We start from the raw sequence: 19,848 nt of genomic DNA on the forward strand, positions 1-19,848 counted from the left end.
GTACATGTGTCCTTATAGTAGAACGATTTATAGTCTTTTGGATATATACCCAGTAATGGGATTGCTGGGTCAAATGGAATTTCTATTTCTAAGGCCTTGAGGAATCGCCACACCGTCTTCCACAATGGTTGAACTAATTTACACTCCCACCAACAGTGTAAAAGTGTTCCTTTTTCTCCACATCCTCTCCAGCATCTGTTGTCTCCAGATTTTTTAATGATCGCCATTCTAACTGGCGTGAGATGGTATCTCAATGTGGTTTTGATTTGCATCTCTCTGATGATGATGAGTTTGTGTCGTTTGTAGGGACGTGGATGAATCTGGAGAACGTCATCCTCAGCAAACTGACACAAGAACAGAAAATGAAACACCGCATATTCTCACTCATAGGTGGGTGATGAAAAATGAGAACACATGGACACAGAAAGGGGAGTACTAAACACTGGGGTCTATTGGGGGGAAAAGGGGAGGGCCAGTGGGAGGGGGAGGTGGGGAGGGATAGCCAGGGGAGAAAAGCCAAATGTGGGTGAAGGGGAGAAGAAAAGAAAGCACACTGCCATGTGTGTACCTACGCATCTGTCTTGCATGCTCTGCTCATGTACCCCAAAACCTATAATCCAATAAAAAATTAAAAAAAAAAAAAAGAAAATATAAGTATAATACACAGCAAATAGTTAAATTTTTAAAAATCTGGTGTGAAATTTTTGTGTTTTAATTAGATGACTTTGTATTTTCAAAAGTAATATATTTAAGTTTAAATCTAACTTCTTGCTATTTACTTACTGTTCATTATCCATCATATCTCTTTTTCCTCCTAATATTGTTTCATATTTTTGGCATTTTATGAAATAGACCAAAATGTATTTTACTGTTCAAAGCATGTTTATTTTCATACATATATTTCCACTATATACACTATATACATTTCATGGAGAAGACATAATTTTATCAAGACAGTCTTAAAAATGGTGAACAATTTTCTAGGGTGAATAATGTGAATAAAATTTTCTGAGATGTAGCAATAAAAATGTTATATTTAACACTGATAAAATATTTATGCATAATCATTGTAGATATATTTAAAAATATAAATAATTCCAAATAGATTCACACACACACACACACACACACACACACACACAGCATAATCATAAAATATAATGTTGAGAGACTTGCTTCATTTTCCTACAATATATTATTAATGCTTTTACCTGGCAATGTATGTATTAATAGTGCATTATTTAAAATTCTGCATAAGTCTGAGTGCTTACTTTGAGGTGTTTCCTGATTATTTTAAATTAGAGGAGATTCTGAGGATTAGTAAATAGCTTCTTATCAATCGGTAAAGGTAATGGAGGTGAATTCTATGATTCTTTTTATTTTTGAAATAATGCTAATGTTTCTGTGACTGAATATTCTAGATTTATATATGTGGTTGGGCATGGTGGCTCATGCCTGTAATCCCAGCTATTGGAGAGGCTGACGTGGGAGGATTGCTTGAGATTGGAAGGTGGAGGTTGCAGTGTGCAGAGATCAGGCCATTGCACTCTAGCCTGGGCGAGAGAGTGAGATTATCTCAGAAAAAAAAATAATAAACATTAATTAAAAAAAAAGAAATAATATACAATAGTAGTGGGTCAATTTCTTGCTCAGAAAATTGTTTAAAAATGGACATATTCTTATTGCTTCTTATCAATCAGTAAAGTAATGGAGGTGAATTCTATGATTCTTTTTATTTCTGAAATAATGCTAATATTTCTGCAACTAAATATTATAGTTTTATACATTTTCTTATTCTTCCCAGAAATTATAACACACACTTTCTATGCTTTATGATTTCCATTATTTTATTCAAAGAAAATTCTTGAAACCCCAAAATATGATTCTATTAAAACTTTAGAGAAGTTTATAAAAGTATGCTGTTGTGTTCAAATTTAATTTCAAACACAAAGTTGCTGTCAAATATTAATTTTCTAAATTAAATAAAAGCACATGGCATTTAAAAATAAGGGATTATTATTACAAAGAAGAGTTGATTTATTTAACACCATTTAATCATTTACTAAATTATGGTATCTGAAGAGAAGGACCTAGATTCTGGCATCCTTGAAGTAATTTTTTTTTATATTTAAACAGAGAGATTTGTGGAAGCGATGAGAATGATTCTATCCTTTTAAAAAGGTGGTAAAACTATAAACAAGAAAGGTAAAACTAACTCTTATAGTATTCGACAACAGTGATTTTTAAATATTTATTTATCTATTTATATTTCAGAAACAGGTCTTATTGTCACCCAGAAGGAGTATAGTGGCACAATTGTAGCCCACCACAGCCTCAAACCTTTTGACTCAAGCAATCTTCTCACCTTAGCTTCTCTGGTAGCTAGGACCACAAGTGCACACCACCACACTCAGCTAATTTTATTTTATTTTTTTTTGCAGAGGCAGGGTCTTGCTATGTTGTCCAAGCTAGTCTTAAACTCCTGGGCTCAAGTGATTCTTTGGCCACAACCCCCAATTCCTGGGATTATAGGTGGGAATTAATTCAAAAATAAATATAAAAATAATATTTGAAATTTTCGTTCTTTGTGCAAAGAGATAAAGATCCATACATTGGCTCATCCATACATTCATCTATTCATTCATTCTTTCATTTATTAGTGTTTAGGCACCTATTAGGTACTGCAAATACAGTAGCTAAAAAGACATACAGATTGTATTCCAAATTAGAAGCAAGAGCCTAATTAAGTTCGGTTAAAGTGGCATTATTATTTAATTGAATTACTTTAAATAGAAAGTTTAGGGGCAAAAGATAAATGAAGAAATAATAAAGATGTTGAAGAAAAGGTAATTAAAAGCTATTATTACAACTTTATTAAATTAAGTTTGAAAATTTAAACAGGCTTATTCCTGGAATTCCAAGAAAAAACATGATTTTACAAAATAAATATGGAAGAAAAATAAAATTTATATAATCTTATAATTATTAAATACACTGCATCTGGCTTAAAAATAGCTGTAGCTGGCTGGGTGCAGTGGCTCACGCCTGTAATCACTGAACTTTGGGAAGGCAAGGCAGGCAGATCACCTAAGACCAGCCTGGCCAACATGGTGAAACCCTGTCTCTACTAAAAATAAAAAAATTAACTGGGTGTGGTGGTGGGCACCTGTAATCCCAGCTACTCTGGATGCTGAGGTAGGAGAATCGCTTTAACCCTGGAAGCAGATGTTGTGGTGAGCCAAGATCACATCACTGCACTCCTACCTGGGTGACACAGAGACTCTGGCTCAAAAACAAAACAAAACAAAAAAAATCCTTACCACAGGAAAAAAAAATAAGTTATAACTTACTACATTCCATGAAAGACAAAGAAATTTATATATATATTTACTTTCAGGAAATCAGATGCAAAAAACTTTTGAAACAAAATGGCAATAAACCAAATGAAATATTATATGAAAGGCTAGAATCCTGATCAAAATTATTACCTCTGAATGTGATGGGATATCATGCAGCAGACCAACATTCTTATTCAGAACAAGTAGCAAAAAACAGATAAAATACAAATCACATTTTCTCTAAGGCATTGGTGAGAGAGCAACTAGGCTTGGAGGAACAGGACTGCAAATTTACGAAGCAGGTAAAACTAAAGAGGGGTGAACTGACAGTCTACAGCCATCTTTTTCTTGGGGGCATTTGCTTACTGTAAAAGCAAGACAGGAGTCTGAGAATCTAAGCCTCATTTTCACAGGGCCATACTGAGAACAGAGAAATCAGAAAGCTAAGCAAACAACACTAACAGCAACAACAAGACAACCAGCTTAAGCATTTATGCATCATTATACTAGGGTACAGTAATGGAGATGAAACAATACTGATCCATATATAAGGCTGATATTTCTTCTAATATGTTTGCCAAAATCTGATGATGTAAAGAATGTAAGGCTAAGAAACTGTCAGTAAAACAATTGTTCCAATTATTTATTACTTTATTTTATATTTTTGTGGGTTACTCAGAAATTACAATGTCCAGAGTTTAGAAATAATCAGAAGTAGAGCTCCAGTGAATACACCAAGCTTTCAATCTGAAGCCCAGGAAAGCTTCACCCTAACTACTTTACCCAAGGGTTGAGGCTTTTCAAACTTTAATACAGTGCATGCATAGATCAAGGTCATATGCATGTTCTATTTGCCTAGTAGATCAGATGTTGAACCTTCCCCAGTTGAAAAATGGCATCAGCTGGGGCCTAAATAATTATTTTTTATACAATGGAAAAATTTGACAAGAAATTACAAGGCATTCTAAAATACAGGATCACATAATTGAAAACAAAGAATATAGTCAACAGGAACTATCAAAGATCTTCCGAATATTAGAGTAAGAAGACAAACACTTCTTGGTCTTTTTTAAAAATTATTATTTCTACTTTTTATTGCATTTTAGGTTTTAGTGTACATGTGAAGAACATGCAAGATTGTTGCATAGGTACACACATTGTAGTGTGATTTGCTGCCTTCCTCCCATCACCTATATTTTGTCTTTTTTTAATCATGTTCACCAAAAAAGATGAATGATCACTGATGAAAACTGGAGAATTTTATCAAACATTTAAATAATATGAAAAACAGCATTAAATGGGAAATCTGGAAAGGGAAACCAAAAGTACTGAAAATGAAGTTTCAATGGATAATTTTATCAACAAATAGAGCAGAAAACACAATTAGTAAACTGTAGGACAGAAAAGTAAAATATCTTAATTTAAAACAGAGAGAAGAAATAAGAAAAAGAGCAAGATATATGTGGAACTTCAACTGTTCAAAATTAATGTAATTAGAATTTAAGAAGAGGAGAATACAGAGACAGGTGAAAAACAGTATTTGAGATTATAAACATTTTTCAAAATTGACAATGAATATCAATTTGAAATATCACAAAGTTTCTATAAACTAAACAAAGGGAATACATGGAAAAGTATAGTTAGAGATACCAAGGTCAAATGTAAACTAGTAAGATAAATATAATAGTTTGTATTTCAAAAATTAGTATCAGTAACAGCAATTGACCTTTTAAAAATAAAACGGAAATACTTTTTAAATTACTTAAAAAAATAAAGCAGAAAATAAAAGGTCACATAAAATATGGAAACTTGAATTCTGCACCCTATGAAGGTATTCTTTAAAAATAAATTAATTTTCCAACAAAAAATCACTGAAAATTATGCATTAACCAATAATAAACGAATTCCATTAGTTAAGAGAAGATGATATGAGACAGAAACACAAAATATCAGGTAAAAAAGAAGAGTATTGGAAAGAAAAACATATAATTCAAATATAAATCAGTATTAATTACTTTGGATGTGAATATATACATATATATATATGAGAGAGAGAGAGAGAGACTTATGCAATATATAACTAGTGCAAAAGTCAAAAGAGAATTAAATAGCTTAAAGAGTCCTAAAGTTCCAGCATTATTTGAATAATGGTAAAACAAAATAATTTCCACTGGACTGTAATAAATCAAGGATGTATAAAACATCTAGGGTAGCCATTTAAAGAAAAATAAAGATAAGTAACAAAAAATAACGTGATCAAAAATATTTGACTAATCCAGGTAAAGGCCATAAAACATAAAATATGCATGTGAAATGCAAAAACACTCCCACATTTTATACATATACATATTGTGTATAAAATCTTACAAAGTGTATGTATATATGTATATTGCACACATATGCATCTTTCATTTGCATTAAATATAATTACATAATTGTGTTTAAGCCTATTATACTGCTGCCAGTTTTCATTTTTTAATTTTTGCTTTTTGATTTTTTTTTAGAGGTAGAGTTTCATTCTTGTTGCCCAGGCTGGAGTGCAATGGAGTGATCTCGGCTCACTGCAAACTCTGCCTCCAGGAACAAGCAATCATCCTGTTTTAGCCTCCAGAGTAGCTGGGATAACAGGTATGCATCACTATGCCTGATTTTGTATTTTTAGTAGAGATGGGGATTTTCCATGTTGGTCAGGCTGGTCTCGAACTCCAGACTTCAGGTGACCTGCCTGTCTTGGCCTGCCAAAGTGCTTGGATTACAGGTGTGAGCCACCATGCCCAGCGTACTTTTTGATTTTTAAACGTAAATAGTAAGTATATATATTAATGAGGTATATGAGATATTTTTATATAGGCATTCAATGTGCAGTAGTAGTAACATCAGGTTAAATGGCGTTTTCATCACCTCAAGCAATTATCATTTCTTTGTGTTATAAACATTCCTATTATATTCTTTTATTTTTAAATGTACAATATTATTGGCTGTAGTCATTCTGTTGTGCTATCAAACCCTAAACATTATTCATTCTCTTTAACTGTATTTTTGTACCCATTTACCAACCCGAGTCCCCTTCTCCCACCCCACCACTATCCTTTCCAGACTCGGGTAACCATCATACTACTATCTCCATAAATTCAATCGTTTTATTTACTTATTTATTTATGTACTTACTTATTTACTTATTTGAGACAAGGTCTCTGCTGCACTGCCTCGTGTTGCAGGAGGTGTCACATAAGTACTTCCTTGGCCACCCCAGCCGGTGTCCCACTAGGTTTTGTGCACCCCAAGTTCACTTGCTCCAAGCCTGGCACAGCACCAAGACTTGCCTAGGTATGGCAGTCTTTGTGGCTTAGACTGCCTTTAAAATTTGTTTAGAACTTTAGAGCACTTTAGCCATAGTGGCGGGGCTAGCTGAAACTTAGTTTCTAACCACAAGGTTCTCCTGTGGCTAGGGGTGGTCTAAATGGTCCCATTGTGAGCACAGGCTGAATTCTGCCCTGAGTTGCTTTCTACTGTGATAGGGCAGTACTGAGTTTCAAAGTTAATTTTCGCTATTACTGTGCTCCCCCTCCTGGAAGGTCACAGACTCTTGCTGTGTTAGGCAGCCACTGCTAAAACATAGAAGATGGGTGGTGTAGATGATTCAAGACTGTTTTGCTATCCTTTTCAGTGCCTCTCTCCTTGATATAATGTTAAAACTAGGTACTATGTTTTTGGTTCTTATGACGGTGCTTTCTTGTGTGGATAGTTGTTGAATTCGGTGTTTCTTTGGAAGGGATGATCACTGGAGGGTTCTATTTGGCCATCTCTGTCTCCTTCCTCTCTCAGCTTGTTTTTATTCTATGATTCTTTATGGCTTCTTTCTTTCATTCTTTTGCTTTAATCAAATATTTTAAAATCCTCTTTATCTTGTATTCTTATTTCACATTTAGTATCATTATTTATTATTAATTATTTTAGTAATTACAGTAGATCTTAAAATATTTTATGGATATATGTAAAGATTTATGCACACACATGCATACATACAATTTAAGGAAGTGTAAAAATAATAAATTAAGAATGAACTTATAATAGCAACTAAAATAATCACCTAGAGGAAAAATACAGGAAAATATATTTCAGTGTCCTACATTGGAAACTATAAAAGCTAATTAAGAACAATTAGAGAGACCTACATAATGAAGAGATAGACTGCGTTTATGCCTTGGAGAACTGAATTTTACAAATTTGTATATAGTTTTATTATAATCACAATCACAGATTTTTTCCTTTGCTCTACATTTAAAATGTATCTAGAGTCCAACTTATCACCACCTCTACTACTAGAATTTCCTAGTTGAGTCTACAATCTTATTTTTCTTAGACCCTTGCATTGCCCCTTAGCTGGTCTTACTGCTTCTGCTCTGGTTGTCTTACAGCGCATTGTCATCATAGGCACTACAGGGTTAAAAAAATATATATATATTTTTTACGCATACAAAACACTCCAATTCTTGCCAAATTGTAGAGTAAAAACCAGTGTTCATAGTATCCTACTTCAGTGCCTCTCTTAATCTCTCCTTTCACTAACACCTGTGATCTCATCTCCTACCCTCTACCTGTTCAGACTGTGGCAGCCCAATTTTCCTCCTTCAGTACCTTGAACATTCTTAGGACAGCCCACACCAGGGTCTTTCCATTGCCTTAACCTTTGCCTACATGTTTTTTTTCCCAGTTAGCAACATGTTTGCCCCTTTAGGAATTTACTGATTTCAAATCTTTGGGATGACCACATTTAAAAATGAAATCTTATTTCTCCACATCCTCTCCAGCATCTGTTGTCTCCAGATTTTTTAATGATCGCCGTTCTAACTGGCATGAGATGGGATCTCAATGTAGTTTTGATTTGCATTTCTCTAATGACCAGTGATGATGAGCATTTTGTCATATGTTTGTTGGCCTCATGTATGTCTTCTTCTATAAAGTGTCTGTTCATATCCTTTGTCCATTTTTGAATGGGCTTGTTTGTTTTTTCTTGTAAAACTGTTTTTGTTCTTTGTAAATTCTGGGTATCAGCCCTTTGTCAGATGGGTAAACTGAAAAAATGGTTTCCCATTCTGTTGGTTGCCGATTCACTCTAATGACTGTTTCTTTGCCATGCAGAAGCTGTGGAGTTTGATTAGGTCCCATTTGTCTATTTTGGCTTTTGTTGTCAACTCTTTCATGTTTTGGACATGAAGTACTTGCCTATGCCTATGTCCTGAATGGTTTTGCCTAGATTTTCTTCTAGGGATTTTATGGTGTTAGTGTTGTGATTCCTCAAGGACCTAGAAATAGAAATTCCATTTGACCCATCAATCCCATTACTGGGTATATATCCAAAGGATTATAAATCGTTCTACTATAAGGACACATGGACAGGAATGTTCACTGCAGAACAGTTTACAATAGCAAAGAACTGGAACCAACCCAAATGCCCATCAATGATAGACTGGACAGGGAAAATGTGGCACACATACACCATGGAATATTATGCAGCCATCAAAAGCGATGAGTTCCTGTCCTTTGTAGGGACATGGATGAACCTGGAAACCATCATTCTCAGCAAACTGACACAAGAACAGAAAATGAAATACCACATGTTCTCACTCATAGGCGGGTGTTGAACAATGAAAACACATGGACACAGAGAGGGGAGCACTACACACTGGGGTCTGTTGCGGAGAATAGGGGAGGGACAGTGGGGGGTGGGGAGTTGGGGAGAGATAGCATGGGGAGAAATGCCGGGTATAGGTGATGGAGAGGAAGGCAGCAAATCACAATGCCTTGTGTGTACCTATGCAACAATCTTGTAAGTTCTTCACATGTACCCCAAAACCTAAAATGCAATGAAAAAATACAATCCATGGGCCAGGCATAGTGGCTCACACCTGTAATCCCAGCACTTTGGGAGGCCAAGGTGGGCAGATCATGAGGTCAGGACATTGAGACCAAAAGTTAGTGGACATGGTGGCATGTGCCTGCAGTCCTAGCTACTAGGGAGGCTGAGGCAGGAGAATCTCTGGAACCCGGGAGGTGGAGGTTGTGGTGAGCTGAGATGGTGCCACTGCACTCCAGCCTGGGTGACAAAGCTAGACTCCATCTCTAAATTAATCAATCAATCAATCAATCAATGCAACCCATTGACACCAGGATCAGTGCCTGACAATGTCTTCAATAACGTATATCCATTTCTATTTTCAGTAAATGATTGGTGAATACATCTAATATACCTGTATTATGCCTTGAAGAATGCCAATGTAGCTAAGACTTAATATTTACTTTAAAGCAGAGGTGTGCAACCTTTTGGCTTCTCTGGGTCACACAGGAAGAAGAATTGTCGTGAACACATAAAATACACTAACACTAGTGACAGCTGATGAGCTAAGAAAAAAAAATTGCACAATAATCTCATAATATTTTAAGAAAGTTTACAAATTTGTGTTGGACCACATTCAAGTTTACAAATTTGTGTTGGGCCTCATGTGGTGGGGATATAAACATAATATAACAACTATCATCTATATGATTTGCAGTTTATGCAACACATTTACATGCATTTTTCACTTGAGCTTCAGTAATAAGCTCAAGTACACTGTAGAGAAAGCAGATGTTTTACAGATGTAAAATTGGAGGTTTAATAATTTGTCAAAATGGAAAAGCTGTGTTTTAAAGTTTGATTTTCTGACTTGGCAACTTTCTTTTTTTGAACATATAAGACAACATTTTGTTTAGAGTTTGGAGAATTTGACAGAAGAGCAAAATAAAGTCTATGCCCACTATAAACTTAAAATGATTTGTGGGTCATAGCTGTGGCATGAGAAACAAATTGGAAAACTATGATACCCAGTTCCCTCAGGCCAGTTTATATACTGTAAAATGGAAATGATGCATGTGTAATTACCTTAGAGGACACTGAGAAAATTAATGAGGCTATGTTTGGAAAAATCTTTTTACATTACATAGAGAAAAGAGTTACCTTCAGAAAGAAACTACCAAGAATCCATATTTCCTTTAACATAAGCTAAGCATATGGAATCTGACAGGAAATCTGTGACTGTTTAAGTGTAACTTTGAAACAGTATTGTTTATTTAAAAGGTTTGTGGTCTCATGACTAAAACATTAAAATATTTGTTAAACTCTTTAGTTCAAAAGGGAAGACAAACTTACCTTCAAATGAGGTTCCTCTGTAGATGATTCATTCTAACTTAGGAGATTAAATAATTAAGGACTTTGAAGTTATTACCTTGATAGCCATGGAATTTTGAAAAAACATAAAAGTTACCCCTAAAATTATAAAATAATGCTACACAAAATAATTAAAAGATAATTATTTTATATCTAAACTGAGTTGCAGAGATTGTAATATTAGAAAGACTAATAAATAAGAACTTGCATCCAATTAATAATATGGATGTATGTAGTTACTATGAAGTATCTACAAAATAATCTCCTTGTTAGCATTGTTATTATAACTTTTTATTATTAAGTAGATTTATAAAATATGACAAAGCAGTTATTTTTATAAAAAAAAGGATATCAGAGGTCGAAGACCAACTTAATGAAATGAAATGAGAAGACAAGATTAGAGAAGAAAGGGTAAAAAGGAATGAGCAAAGTCTCCGAGAAATAGAGGACTATGTGAAAAGACCTAATTTACATTTGATAGGTGTACCTGAATGCCATGAAGAGAATGAATCCAAGCTGGAAAATATTCTTCAGAATATTATTCAGGAAAACTTTCCTAACCTAGTAAGGCAGGACAATACTCAACTTCAGGTAATACAGAGAACACCACAAAGATATTCCTCAAGTAGAGCAATGCCAAGACACATAATGGTTAGATTCACCAGGGTTGAAATAAAGGAGAAAATCCTAAGGGCAGCTAGAGAGAAAGGTCAGGTTACCCAGAAATGGAAGCCTATGAGACTCACAGCAGATCTCTCAGCAGAAACCCTACAAACTAGAAGAGAGTGGGGGGTCAATATTCAATATCCTCAAATAAAAGAATTTTCAACCCAGAATCTCATATTTAGCCAAACTGAGCTTCATAAATGAAGGAAAAATAAAATTTTTCACGAACAAGCAAGCACTCAGAGATTTCATCACCACCAGGCCTGCTTTACAAGAGCTTCTGAAAGAAGCATTACACACAGAAAGGAACAACCAGTATCAGTCATCCCAAAAACTTACCAAAAGGTAAAGAGTATCTCTATAATGAAGAATCTATATCAACTAATGGAAAAAATAGCCAGCTAACATTAAATGACAATATTAAACTCGCAAATATCAGTATTAATCCTAAATTTAAATGGATTAAATGTCCCAATCAAAGACACAGGCAGGCAAATTGAATAAAAAGTCAAAACCCGTCAGTACACTGTATCCAGATCCATCTCATAATCAAGGACACACAAAAACTCAAAATAAAGGATTGGAGGAAGACTCACCAATCAAATGAAGAGAGAAAAAAAAAAAACCAAGAGTTGTAACGTTTGTCTCTGACAAAATAGACTTTAATAGTAAAAAAGACTAAAAGAAACAAAGAAGGATATTACATAATGGTAAAAGAATCAATGCAACAACAGGAGTCAATGATCATAAATATATATGCACCCAATATAGGAGCAACCCAGATACATAAGACAAGTTCTTAATGACTTATAAAGAGACTTGGACTCCCGCACAATAATAGCGGGATTCTTTGACACCACATTGTTAATATTCGATGGATCAACGAGATAGAAAATTAACAGGGACATCAATGATTAGAACTCAGACCTGGAACAAGTAAATTCAGTGAATATTTATAGAATTCTTCACCCCAGGTCCACAGAACATACATTATTCTCAGTACCACATTACACCTATTTTGAAAGTGACCGTATAATTGAAAGTAAATCACTCTTCAGCATTTGCATAGCATTTCACAGACTTATGAAATATTGGTTGGCTGTTTGTTTGTTATTTTCTTCCCTTATTCCTTCCTGTCTCCACTGTTAAGCACAATAATTGGCATAAAAAAGAGGTTTTTAATACTTATTTTTTAGATTGCATTCCAGCCTGGGCAATAGAGCAAGATTCCTGTTCTCCCTCCCCCTTTCTCTTTCTCTTTCTTTTTTATTTCATTTATAAAAAAAAAGAAAATAAAATATTTTCTTTCATCCTTTAGGGTAGCTCTTCAGTTTGTTGGTTGTTTCCTTGGCTGTGCAGAAGCTTTATAGATTGATGTAATGTTATTTGTCTAATTTTCCTTTTGTTGCCTGTGCTTTTGAGGTCTTACACAAAATACCTTGCTCAAATCAATGTTCCATAGAGTTTCTCAAAAATTTTCTTCTAGTAATTTCCAAGTTTAAGATCTTACATTTAATTCTTTAATCCATTTTGAGTTGATTTTTATATATGGTGGAAGATAGGGATCTTGTTTTCATTCTTCTGCATATGGGTACTCAATATTTCCAGAACCATTTATTAGGGAGGCTGCCCTCTCCCCATTGTGTGTTCTCGGTGTCCTTGTCAAAAATATATTGGCCATCAATGTGTGGATTGAATTCTGGGTTTTCTATTCCTTTCCATTGTTCTGTGTGTTTTTATACCAGTGCCATCTTGTTGGCTTTAAAGTATAGTTTTCTGTGAGATAGTGTGATGCCTCCAGCTTTGTACTTTTCACTCAGGATTGCTTTAACAATGAATAAATGGATAAAGAAAATGTGGTATATGTGTATACAAGGGAATATTATTCAATTACAATACCAATAAAATTCTGTCATTTGTGGCAACCTGAATGAAACTGAAATTCATTATGTTAAGTCAGATAAGCAAGGCACAGAAAGGCAGATATCACACGTTCTCACTTATATGTGGGAGATAAATGTGTATTTCATTAATGTAGAGAGTAGAATAGTGGTTACCAGAGGCTGAGAAGGGTGAAAGACAGGGGGCAAAGAAGAGAAGATGTTAATGGCTACAAAAGTTATGTAAGATAGAAGCAATAAGTTCTATTATTCCATTGTATGGGATAGAGACTATGCATAACAATAGAACAATAGAATGCAAACTAGATAGAATAATCTGAATGTTCCTGACACAAAGAAAAGATAAATGTGGGGGTTTCAAGATGGCGCAGTAAGAACAACTCGGGATCGCAGCTCTCAGCGAATGCTCAGAGGGTGAGTCAAAGCCGCATTTCCAGACGATCTTTGTTGCCCACAGAACGAGGAATGTCCCAGATGTAGAAAAGACATGGGACACAAGCACAGCCGGTTCGGCTGTTGCGGCCACTTTGACCAGTGCCCCAGCGCAGGCACTCCCCAACAATCTGCACAAAACACATGGGCCCGGGTGCCCTGCTAAACTGGCAATCTGAGATTTAGGAGGGCAGATTAGCATATCCATCTGATTAAACGGGACTTGGACAGTAAGCCAGACCAGGAGATTCCTGGGAAGTGGCGTTTGAGCCAGTGCAGTGGCTAGCTGCAAGGGAAATCACACAGATCCCGGTGCTCTAACAGCAGGTGACCAAAACACCTGGAAGACAGCCATCCGTTTAACTAAAAAAAAAAAGAGAGAGAAAGGTGCTCTGAGGCAGGGAGCCAGGCGAGTGGGCTTGACGGGTTTCACCCCCACAGGGACAAACAAAACGGCAACACGAAATGCTCCAGGTGGAGAGTTTCACTGTGAGCACAGCTGAACCCAAGGCAGTGCAGCTCGGCGGGGGAGCGGCATTTGCCATTACCAAGGATATCTGCCCCTACGGAGGTACACTACCATTGCTGACGCAGCCTGCCATTGCCAAGGCAACATGCCATAACAGAGAGACTCCGCTGCAAGGTGGAGCTGGTGGCAGAAGGGCGGAGTCTGCCACGAAGCCCATAGCAACAGGGCCCACACCACATCAGCAGGGCAGAGCCTTGGCAGGCAAATAGTGACTAGACTGCCTCCTAGCTGGGCAGCATAGTGCCACAGACACTCATAAAGAAAGCCCCAACCCCCCAAGACAGAGCATCTGAGAAAAAAAGGGGTTCTAAGAGTTGTGCTGCAGCAGAATTAAACACACCTGCCTAACAGCCCTGAATGAACAACGAAGCTCACAGCTCAGTACTTGAGCTCCTATAAAGTACAGACTGTCTCCTCAAGCAGATCCCTGACCCTGTATATCCAGAGTCACCTCAAAAAGGACTGATCAGACTGACATTAGGCAGGCACCATTCTGTGACAAAGATAGCAGAAGAAGAAACTGGTAGCATCCCTCACCATTCTGCAGCTGCTACAGGTGTACCCCAGACAAGCAGGGCCTGGAGTAGACCTCATCAGTCATACAGCAGAGGGGCTAGACTGGTAGAAGAAAAACCAAGTAACAGAAAGACCTCATCATCAACAATCTGGGTGTCCACTCAGAGACCCAATCGAAAAGTCAGCAACTTCTCAGACGAAAGGTGGATAAATCCACAAAGATGGGAAGAAACCAGCGCAAAAAGGAGGAAAACACCAGAAATCAGAACACCTTGCCTCCTACAAAGAACCAAAACTCCTCAACAGCAAGGGAACAAAGCTGGACAGAGAATGATTGTGACAAAATGACGGAATTAGACTTCAGAAGGTGGGTAATGAGAAACTACTGTGAGGTAAAAGAATATGTTCTAAATTAATGCAAAGAAACTAAGAACCTTGAAAAAAGATTTGAAAAAAGATTCAAGGAAATGATAACAAGAATGGATAACTTAGAGAGGAATATGAATGAATTGAAAGAGCTGAAAAACACAATACAAGAACTTCGAGAAGCATGCACAATATTCAACAGCCGAATTGACCAAGCAGAAGAAAGAATATCAGAAGTCGAAGATCAACTCAATGAAATAAAATGAGAAACCAAGATTAGAGAAAAAAGCGCAAAAAGGAATGAACAAAGTCTCCAGGAAATGTGGGACTATGTGAAGAGACCTAACGTACGTTTGATAGGTGTACCAGAAGGGGACGAAGAGAATGAATCTAAGCAGGAAAATACTCTTTAGGATATTATCCAGGAAAATATCCCCCACTTAGCAAGGCAGGCCGACTCTCAAATTCAGTAAATACAGAGAACACAACAAAGATATTCCGCAAGAAGAGCAACCCCAAGGCACATAATTGTCAGATTCAACAGGGTTGAAATAAAGGAGAAAATACTAAGGGCAGCCAGAGAAAAAGGTCGGGTCACCCACAAAGGGAAGCCCATCAGACTCACAGCAGATCTCTCGGCAGAAACACTACAAGCCAGAAGAGAGTGGGGGCCAATATTCAACATCATTAAAGAAAAGAACTTTCAACCCAGAATTTCATATCCAGCCAAACTGAGCATCATAAGTGAAGGAAAAATAAAATCCTTTGCGAACAAGCAAGTACTCAGAGATTTTGTCACCACCAGGCCTGCTTTACAAGAGCTCCTGAAAGAGGCACTACACACAGAAAGGAACAACCAGTACCAGCCATTCCAAAATCACACTAAATGCTAAAGAGCATCAACATAATGAAGAATCTACATCAACTAACGGGCAAAACAGCCAGCTAGCATCAAAATGGCAGTGTCAAATTCATCCATAACAATATTAACCCTAAATATAAATGAACTAAATGCACCGATCAAAAGACACAGACTGGGAAACTGGATAAAAAAACAAAACCCATCAGTGTGCTGTATCCAGGAAACCCATCTCACATGCAAGGATCCACCAAGGCTCAAAATAAAGGTATGGAGGAAGATTTACCAAGCAAATGGAGAGCAAAAAAAAGCAGGAGTTGCAATTCTCATCTCTGATAAAATAGACTTTAAAGTAACAAAGATCAAAAGAGACAAAGAAGGTCAAGACATAATAGTAAAAGTATCGATACAACAAGAAGAGCTAACGATCCTAAATATATAGGGACCCAATACAGGAGCACCCAGATATATAAGGCAAGTTCATAATAACTTAAAAAGAGACTTAGACTCCCACACAATAATAGTGAGAGACTGTAACACTCCACTGTCAATATTAGACAGATCAACTAGACAGAAAATCAACAAGGATATCCAGGGCTTGAATTCAGACCTGGAACAAGCAAACCTGATAGACATTTACAGAACTCTCCACCCCAAATCCACAGAATATACATTCTTCTCAGCACCACATCACACCTACTCTAAAGTTGACCACATAATTGGAAGTAAAGCACTCCTTAGCAAATGCAAAACAACTGAAATCATAACAAACTGTCTCTCAGACCATAGTGCAATCAAGTTAGAACTCAGAATTCAGAAACCAACTCAGAACCACACAACTTCATGGAAACTGAACAAGTGGCACTTGAACGTTGACTGGATAAACAATGAAATGAAGGCAGAAATAAAGAAGTTCTTCGAAACCAATGAGAATGAAGACACATTATGCCAGAATCTCCGGGACACATTTGAAGCAGTCTCTAGAGGAAAATATATAGCAATAAGTGCCCATATGAGGAGAATGGAGAGATCCAAAATTGACACCCTATCGTCAAAATTGAAAGAGCTAGAGAAGCAAGATCAAAAAAAAAACTAAAAACCTAGCAGAAGACAAGAAATAACTAAGATCAGAGCTGAACTGAAGGAGATAGAGACACGAAAAACCCTTCAAAAAATCAATAAATCCAAGAGCTGGATTTTTGAAAAGATCAACAAAATAGACAAACCACTAGCCAGATTGATTAAAAAGAAAAGAGAGAACAACCAAATAGATGCAATAAAAAATGATAAAGGGGAAATCACCACAGATTCCACAGAAATTCAATTCATCATCAGAGAATATTGCAAACAACGCTATGCACATAAACTAGTAAACCTGGAAGAAATGGATAAATTCCTGGGCTCCTGTGTCCTCCCAAGCCTAAACCAAGAGGAAGCTTGAACTATGAATAGACCAATAACAAGGTCAGAAGTCGAGGCAGCAATTAAGAGCCTACAACAACAAAAAAAAAGCCCAGGTCCAGATGGTTTCACAGCCCAATACTACCAGACACACAAAGAGGAGCTGGTACCATTCCTTCTGAAACTATTCCAAATAATCCAAAAAGAGGGAATCCTTCCCAAATCATTTTATGAGACCAATATCATCCTGATACCAAAACCCGGCAGAGACCCAACAAAAAAAGAAAACTTCAGGTCAATATCCATGATGAACATAGATGCAAAAATCTTCAATAAAATATTGGCAAGCCGATTGCAACAGAACATCAAAAAACTTATCCATCATGATCAAGTAGGATTCATCCCGGGGATGCAAGGCTGCTTCAACATTCTCAAGTCTATAAATGTAATTCACCACATATACAGAACCAAAAACAAAAACCACATGATTATCTCAATTGACGCAGAGAAGGCATTCGAAAAAACTCAACAGCCCTTTATGCTAAAAACCCTCAATAAACTCGGTATTGATGGAACGTATCTCAAAGTAATAAAAGCTATTTACGACAAACCAACAGCCAATATCATACTGAATGGGCAAAAACTGGAAGCATTCCCTTTGAAATTTGGCACTAGACAAGGATGCCCTCTTTCACCACTCCTATTCAATACAGTACTGGAAGTTCTAGCCAGAGCAATCAGGCAAGAAAAAGAAATAAAGTGTATTCAAATAGGAAAGGAGGAAGCCAAATTGTCTCTATTTGCAGACTACATGATAGTCTACCTAGAAGACCTTGTCGCCTCAGCCCAAAAACTCCTGAAACTGATAAGCAACTTCAGCAAAGTCTCAGGATATAAAATCAATGTGCAAAAATCACAAGCATTCCTCTACACCAATAACAGACTTAAAGAAATCCAATTCAAGAACGAAATGCCATTCACAATTGCTACAAAAAGAATAAAATACCTAGGAATACAACTCACAAGGAATGTAAGGGACCTTTTCAAGGAAAACTACAAACCACTGTTCAACGAAATAAGAGAGGACACAAACAGATGGAGAAACATTCCATGTTCATGGTTAGGAAGAATTAATTTTGTGAAAATGGCTATACTGCCCAAAGTAATTTACAGAATCAACGCTATCCCCATCAAGCTACCATTGCCTTTCTTCACAGAACTGGAAAAAGCCACCATGAACTTCATATGGAACCAAAAAAGAGTCCGCATAGCCAAGTCAATTCTAAGCAAAAAGAACACAGCAGAGGACATCACACTACCGGATTTCAAACTATACTACATGGCTACAGTAATTAAAACAGCATGGTACTGCTACCAAAACAGAGATATAGACCAATGGAACAAAACAGAGGCATCGGAGGCAACACAAAATATATACAACCATACAATCTTTGATAAACCTGACAAAAACAAGCGATTGGGAAAGGATTCCCTGTTTAACAAATGTTGGGAAAACTGGCTAGCTATGTGCAGAAAGCAGAAACCGGACCCCTTCCTGACACCTTACACTAAAACTAACTCCAGATGGATTAAAGACTTAAACATAAGACCTGGCACCATAAAATCCCTAGAAAAAAATATAGGCAAAACCATCCAGGACATAGGAGTAGTCAAGGACTTCATGAACCGAACACCAAAAGCATTGGCAACAAAAGCCAAAATAGACAAATGGGACTTAATGAAACTCCACAGCTTCTGCACGGCAAAAGAAACAGTCACTAGAGTGAATCGGCCACCAACAGAATGGGAAAAAATGTTTGCAGTTTATGCATCTGACAAAGGGCTGATATCCAGAATTTACAAAGAACTTAAACAGATTTACAGGAAAAAAACAAACAAGCCCATTCAAAAGTGGGCAAAGGATATGAACAGACACTTTACAAAAGAAGACATATATGAGGCCAACAATCATATGAAAATAAGATCATCATCACTGGCCATTAGAGAGATGCAAATTGAAACCACATTGAGATACCATCTCATGCCAGTTAGAATGGCAATCATTAAAAAATCTGGAGACAACAGATGCTGGAGAGGATGTGGAGAAAAAGGAACACTTTTACACTGTTGGTGGGAGTGTAAATTAGTTCAACAATTGTGGAAGACAGGGTGGCGATTTTTCAAGGCCTTAGAAATAGAAATTCTATTTGACCCAGCAATCCCATTACTGGGTTTATATCCAAAGGACTATAAATCATTCTACTATAAGGACACATGCACACGATGGTTCATTGAAGCACTGTTTACAATAGCAAAGACCTGGAATCAACCCAAATGCCCATCGATGACAGAATGGATTGGGAAAATGTGGCACATATACACCATGGAATATTATGCAGCAATCAGAAATGATGAGTTCGTGTCATTTGTAGGGACATGGATGAATCTGGAGAACATCATTCTCAGCAAACTGACACAAGAACAGAAAATGAAATACCACATATTCTTACTCATAGGCGGGTGATGGAAAATGAGAACACATGGACACAGGAATGGGAGTACTAAACACTGGGGTCTATTGGGGGGAAAAGGTGAGGGCCACCGGGAGGGGAGCTGGGGAGGGATAGCCTGGG

At 36.7% G+C, this 19,848-nt stretch overlaps 1 long non-coding RNA gene across 1 annotated transcript in view; it reads left to right on the forward strand.

Moving 5' to 3' along the window:
* The first annotated feature begins 2,086 nt into the window (after positions 1-2,086).
* Positions 2,087-19,848, forward strand: part of LOC144577507 (uncharacterized) — an 84,316-nt gene continuing 66,554 nt past the window's right edge. Inside the window, exons 1-2 of the long non-coding RNA XR_013521643.1 lie at positions 2,087-2,532; positions 5,843-5,966. This is a non-coding gene — a long non-coding RNA (uncharacterized LOC144577507). The remainder of the gene's footprint in view (positions 2,533-5,842; positions 5,967-19,848) is intronic.

This window comes from Callithrix jacchus, chromosome 8 (genome assembly GCF_049354715.1).
Source record: "Callithrix jacchus isolate 240 chromosome 8, calJac240_pri, whole genome shotgun sequence".
Lineage (NCBI taxonomy): Eukaryota > Metazoa > Chordata > Mammalia > Primates > Cebidae > Callithrix > Callithrix jacchus.